Genomic DNA, 7,082 nt, shown 5'->3' on the forward strand with positions numbered 1-7,082 from the left:
AGAATAAGAGATGCAAGTTCCCCCCACCCTCCACACCACCATAATATGCCTCCCTCCCCTCCCTCCCCCGCCCCACCGCATTAAAACCTTCTGCAGTCTATACAGTCTGTTAAAAATATAGGAGTATGTATGATAAATTAAATGTGGATTTAGAATCTAAGCTCTGGGGGCAAAGAGTGTGTGTGCATACAGTATATATACATATCTAAATATAGCATGCAGACTGTTACATATATATAGATTTCATAGACATTAGGGCTGAAGGGACCTCAGAAGATCATCAAATCCAGCCCCCCACCCATAGGGCGGGAAGTCAGCTGGGGTCATAGGATCCCAGCAAGATAAGTATCCAATTTGCTCTTGAAGGTGTTCAATGTAGGTGCTTGAACCACCTACGATGGCAGGCTGTTCCAGACCTTGGGGGCTCAGACAGTGAAGAAATTCTTCCTTATGTCCAGCCTGAAATGGTCTCGCAGTAGTTTATGACCGTTCAACCTCATCATCCCTTGGGGCACTCTGGTGAACAAACGTCCCCCCAGATCCTGGTGGTCACCCCGATAAACTTATAGGTGGCCATCCGATCACCCCTGAGCCTGCACTTTTCCAGGCTAAAGAGCCCCATGGCTCTCAGCTTGTTGTCGTAAGGCCTGTTTTCCTGACCTCTGATCATGTGCGTGGCTCTTCTCTGGACTATAAGTGTTGGAGGACAGAGTAAAGTTGGAAAATAGTTTGTATGAGGACAGAGTAAAGTTTTAGCATTTGTTCCAAGGCAGAAAAGTAGGGTGGCTTATTCAGGAAACCAGAATCAGAGATGTCCAAGCCTTAACTAGTTCAAACATGGTCCTTTTTTGGATTTGCTACTCCTCAAACTTTGCTAAACCCTTATCTTCAGGCTGTGCTTGTGCTGCAGAGGAGTTGGGTGTTGGTGAGTGTAGCTTGCTTACAGAGCAGATGACCATTTTCTCCCCTGCCACACTCCACTGTGCCTCTGATGGTTCCTGCTAGCCTTTTCTTTCCTCCCTCACCTCTCAGGCTTCAGGGGAATACTCAGTTCATTGCTATCTAGTATTTGAATGTAAAGACTCAACTGTCACCCAAATTTAATCACAGCTTTAACCAATACTTACTGGGTGGCATTTTCTGTCACTTAGTACACAAGACCATGGATGGAATCAGGATTTTGAAAATGGGGGTGCAGATGGTATTGCACATCATTGCACACAACACAACACACATTTCTCTCCAGTTAAAGAGAAACTAGAAGGTTTACTTATATGCTAGAACACTAGCACTATATTATTCAATTTAAGATTAAAGCAAAAACAAATTTAATGTTGGAATGTGCACTAATTTCCTAGATTAAATATTAAGTTAAAAATACAACTAGCCAAAAAGAATCAGAATAGTCAAAAGATACTGTGGCATTAGTCCAGTAGCCATTATAGTTGTATGTATGCCTCTTATTCAGATTTATAAGATAAAAATCCAGCCTTCTTGGGTATCTTGACAATGCCTTCAGTATTTCACTGTCAGTCATTTCTACACCCAAGTTAATATTACCACACCTATTACCACGGAGTTAAGATGTTTAGCCAGAACTAGAAACAGTCTGAAAGACTATGAAATAGAAGAGAGACATTACCTAGAATACCTAACAGACAGCAAAATTGCAGAAGAAAGGACAGTTTGAATCCTGAAACATCAAGACTGCTTAAAAAGGATAAGAGGGTCTTTAACATCTGTGGAGTAAAATTAGCAGGAACCAAAGAAATGATAAAGAGCCAGGAAGTCAGTTGCCTCTCAGCTCTACCTGAATATGAACACTGATGCTTCTCCCAGGCGGTTGGTTTTAAGGTTGGGTGAGACAGGTATCAAAGGGGGTTGCAACTGTCCCACTTCCATCCCACCCCCAGGGTCTGCCCCTGCACAAAGCAGCTGAGGCTTTCAGTGACTCAGACAATTTTACACTGAGATCTAAAAGATACAAAGAAGGAAGCAGCAAATAAAGCTCCATCTGAATGAAGGGATCTAGTGGCCATCTACAAATTCATCAGGGCAGGGACAGCAAGGAATAGGAGATGCTCAGTTTACCAGGACACCCCTTGGAGTTACTAGAAACAACAGCCACAACTGACAGAGAGCAGATTTAAATTAGACACTGGGAAGAACTTCTTTACGGTAAGGGTTGCCAGAATCTGGAATGGGCGTCCAAGGGAGGTGGTGCTCTCCCCTACCCTGGGGGTCTTCAAGAGGAGACTGGGCAAGCACCAGGCTGGGGTCACCTGACCCCAGCGCTCTTTTCTGCCTAGGGCAGGGGGTCAGACTCGATGATCTACTAAGGTCCCTTCTGACCCTAAACGTCTATGAAAGCTATGAAATCTATGAGCCACATCCTTTCTATTTTACTATAAACAGAGTTTGGGGTTCACTGAAATCTTTATATGGCTGCAGTTCTGAGACACATCCTCAAGTGTTTCAGACATGTTAAGTTGTATCAAACTAAGTTCCAAGTATAGACCAGGTCCCCAAGTCATTTCATTGCCTAAAGTTATACGGCCTGATTCCACAAGCCCTTTGTTACACAAGTCCTTTTGATCGTAATGGAGCTACTGAGCTGAGCAAAGGGTGTGGTCCTCTTTTATCTTATAATGACACAAGCTAAGGCATGTAGTGTAATCCTGTCTGCTTCAACCCAATTTTGTGATAAGCATTTTATTGCAGCAAACCATGTTTGCCCACCCATTTTGTGGCTGAAATAAGAACATAAGAATATAAGAAGTTCCATACTGGGCATGTCTACATGAGATAGTTGCTGTAGAGCTGACTAATTAGCTCGGCAGTAAAGTCTCAGCATCTACACATGTAGTGCTATTAGGCCTGACAGGACAACACAAGTATTATCCTATGGAGGACTTATTTGCTCCACTGCAATGCACATGTAGATGCTAATGGGGCTGGTGGGGCATGAGGGTGTTTCAGTGCAGGGGCTGCCTGCCAGCTAGCCCCACATTGAAGCACCGTTGTGCCCCAACCAGCCCATCCACAACACATTGAGCCAGGTCAGAGCAGCCCCAGGCTGGCAGGCTAAACCCCCCTTGCCACCCTGCCACCCAGGGCTGCTCTGACCTGGCCCAACGTGCTGTGGTCCCAGGCGCATATGTAAACATGGTGCCCAGGAGCAATAAACTCTGGTGTGGACTGTGCCAGAGTTCAGAGTTTATTGTTTTGCATTAACTTCACGTATAGATGTGCCCGCTGGATCAGGCCAATGGTTCATCTAGCCCATTCACCAGTCTGACAGGGGCTAGAGTGGATGTTTTAGACTCACACTAAACCAGATTTATCTAGAGCAGTGGGTTTTCAACCATCTTAAAATCAAGGCACCCCTTGTCAGACTTGAGGCACGCATCCATAACTTTTATGATTTGAGTGGCACCCCATTTCAAAAAGTAATTTATTTTTTACAGGGTTTACCTCCTTGCAGAGGGAACAGGCAGTCAGGGCAGGGGAGCAACTAGGCAGGGAAATTCTGAGCCTGCTCTTATTTGCTCATCTTCTCACACCTCACTTATCCACTCACACTCCCTGTGGCACCCTTTAAAGGATTTCATGGCAGCCCAGAATGCTCCGGCACACTGGTTGAGAATTACTGATCTAGAGAGATCTACCCCCTATTCATTACATCCACCACTAGTACAGATGCCAAAGGAAACATCTTCAGCTGCTGTGTTCAACAGCTATTAACAGATCTATTGTCCATAAATTTGTCTAGTTCCTTTTTCAACCTGGCTTTGAAAGCTGCCTCTGCCACCTCCTGTGGCAATGAATTCCCCAAGTTAACTATGCGCTGCACAGAAAATACTTTTGTTAGCTTTAAACCTGTCTCCTACTAATTTCAGTGAGTGCCTCCTAGTTCTGGTGTTCTGGGACTTGGTAAATAACAACGTACCCTTTATGATTGTATAGACCTCTATCATATCTCTCCTTGGGCTTCTCATTTCCAAACTAAAGAATCTTAGTTTTTTTAGTCTCTCCTGGTATGGCAACTGCTCCATGTCCCTGATCATTTTGGTTGCCCTTCTCTGTACCTTTTCCAATCCTACTACATCTTTTTTGAAATGTGGAGACCAGACATGTACACAGTATTCAAGATGTGGGCGCACCATGGATTTGTATAATGGCATGAGGATGTTCTCTGTTTTGTTTTCTATTCCCTCCTTAATGATGTCCATCATTTTATTGGGCTTTTTGGTCACCCGTGCACATTAAGCTGATGTTTTAAGAGAACTACCTACAATGACCCCAGAGTCTTTCTTCTGAGTAGTAACAGCTAGTCCAGAACTCAGCATAGTATCATAGTGCTTAGGGTTGGAAGGGACCTAAACAGATCATCAGGTCCGACCCCCTGCCCCAGGCAGCAACAGGTGCCGGGATCATATCACCCCAGCCAAATATCTGTCCAGCCTCCTCTTGAAGACCCCCAAGGTAGGAGAGAGCACCACCTCTTCCAGAGCCTGGCAGCCCTAACTGTAAAGTACTGTCTCCTCATGTCCAGCCTGAACCATCTCTATAACAATTTGTGGCCATTATTCCTAGTAACCCCGGGTGGTGCCCAGAGGAGCAGAGCCTCCCTCAATTCCCGCTGGTCCCCCCTGGTGAGTTTGTAAATGGCCACCAGATCCCCTCTCAGCCTTCTCTTGTGGAGGCTGAGCAGGTTCAAGCCCTTGAGCCTCTCTCCGTAGGGCCTGCCCCACTGCCATGTGAGTGGCCCTCCTCTGGACCCTCCCAATGCTAGCAACATCTCTTTTGAAGTGCGGCACCCAGAACTGGACACAGTACTGCAGCAGTGGCCTGACTGATGCTGCATAGAGGGGAAGGATCACCTCCCTGGACCTGCTTGTGATGCATCTGTAGATGCATGACAAGGTACGGTTAGCCTTACTGACCGCTTCCTCGCATTGGTGGCTCATCTTCATCCTGGAGTCAGCAATGACTCCAAGATCCCCTTCTGCCACCGTGTTGAGAAGAAGGGTGTTCCCCAGCCTACAGGTGTCTTGCTGATTCCGTCTCCCTAGATGCAGCACCTTGCACTTGTCTGCGCTGACTTCCATCCTATTCTCATCTGTCCACCTCTGTAACCTGTCTAGATCTAGCTGGTTTCTGTCCCTCCCCTCCAGCGTGCCCACCTCGCCCCACAACTTGGTGTCATCAGCAAATTTGGACAGCGTGCTTTCCATGCCCACATCCAGATCACTAATGAAGATGTTGAACAGTACAGCCCCAGGACCGAACCCTGGGGGACTCCACTGCCCACATCCCTCCAGGTCAAAAATGACCGATCCACTACCACTCTCTGGGTGTGACCATCTAGCCAATAGTGTATGTATAGTTATTTTTCCTTATATGCATTACCTTGAACTTGTTGACACTGAAGTTTATAGTGAAGTTTTGTATCAGTTCCAAACAGAAGGCATACAAATTACATACTACTAGCACTTCAGTCCTCTCTGGTGTTTTATAAAGCACTTAAATAAAATAATAATGGCCAGATCCCCTGCCAGTGTAAATGAGAATAGCTCTACTGCAATCAAACCCACCTACCCCCTGTTTCCACCAGCTAAGGTTATGGCTGCTGTTATTCAGCTTTAGCTAGGGTAACCAAATGATCACACTGGCCTAGCATCTCACAGTTCCCAAGAGGCTGATTTTTTCCCCCTCCTAACACAAATAAGACTTCATTTATGCATAGTATGAAGATTTCCTAGTGATTAGCTGGTGATTCAACATAAGTTGTTTGCATTGAAACTGCAGGGTGTGTGAGGCTGGTACAGTTATGGAACAATTTTCTTATACATTTCTCTTTCAGCTTGATGAAGGGATCGTCCAAGATTCACACAACATGGAGACTGCAGAGATTAGAACTGGAACTTTTGTATTGGATGTATTCCTAACTAACACCGTTCCCAGCCTGTCTTCCAGTGCTGCAGCTTGAATTGCTCCAGCTAAAAACGCTTCTTTCTCCTTCAGCCTATTGCTTCTGAAGATCCTGTGTTGTATCCACATGATGGCCCGGCTCATTTCAAAGCAGTTAGCTACTGAAGAATAATATTTGCTTCTTGGCTCCAGCATTCTGGAGCCAAAGGAATGGAAAGCTCTCTCCTAAATGCCCCCGAGCTCTTCTTTCCCCACACATCTGAACAGACAAGAATGGTGCGCCTCTCACTTGTTGTGGTTGGTAAAACAGTTACTGTATCATTTAGCATGTAGTATTTAGCAATAACTCTACAGGTAGGTTTTTTAAATTAAGCTTAGACTTTATCTTATGTTGAGGTACATTTTGACACACCATTCCTCCCATCCTTACACCTACTGCCAAGATGCCTCTCCAGTCACTGCTGACCTCAAGTGCCCTCCTTCCTTCCACTCTGCACACCCCTTGCATACAGATTGAAGTAACAGGCAAAACAATCAGATGATGCCTGTAGACACAGAGGCCTGTCCTTTCAATCCACAGGCACTCAGCTACCCACTCCAGTACAGATGATAGGCTGACAGGGATTGTGATTTCTACAGTTTCCTGAAGGATGGGCAGGAGCCACCCCGCTTTTTCAGTTCCTGTGGTTCCAACAACTCTCCCACTCAGTGACTGGGGAAGGAGAAGGGATTAGTATGGCAGTTTCCTACCTCAAGAGCTCTACTGGGACAGGGGAAGTAGGGAGTCAAGCCTGCACATTTAAACATATTTTTTATCTTTAAAAAATACCTATCTAGCATATTTCTCTTCTAATGGCAAGAGACTCGATTGTACTGTAACTTTACATTTTGGTTTCCATGGCCAAGATCCAATTAACAGCAATGATTAGTTATTTGTTTTGGTTTTTTTTAAAGGAAGTAGGAACACAGTGGCCTCAGTCCTACAGTCCCCTACAATCACTGGAAGAGATGAGGGACTGAAGCTAGCAGATCTCCCCTCCCCTAACTGGAATACTTTCAACTAAGAGTGTGGGCAGACAAGGTTTTTGGGTAAATCTGATGTCTTTTATTAGACCAACTAAAATAGTTGGAAAAAAATCTTCTTTGCA

The sequence above is a fragment of the Gavialis gangeticus genome, unplaced genomic scaffold (assembly GCF_001723915.1).
Source record: "Gavialis gangeticus isolate Ggan-Ray unplaced genomic scaffold, GavGan_comp1, whole genome shotgun sequence".
Taxonomy (NCBI): Eukaryota; Metazoa; Chordata; order Crocodylia; family Gavialidae; genus Gavialis; species Gavialis gangeticus.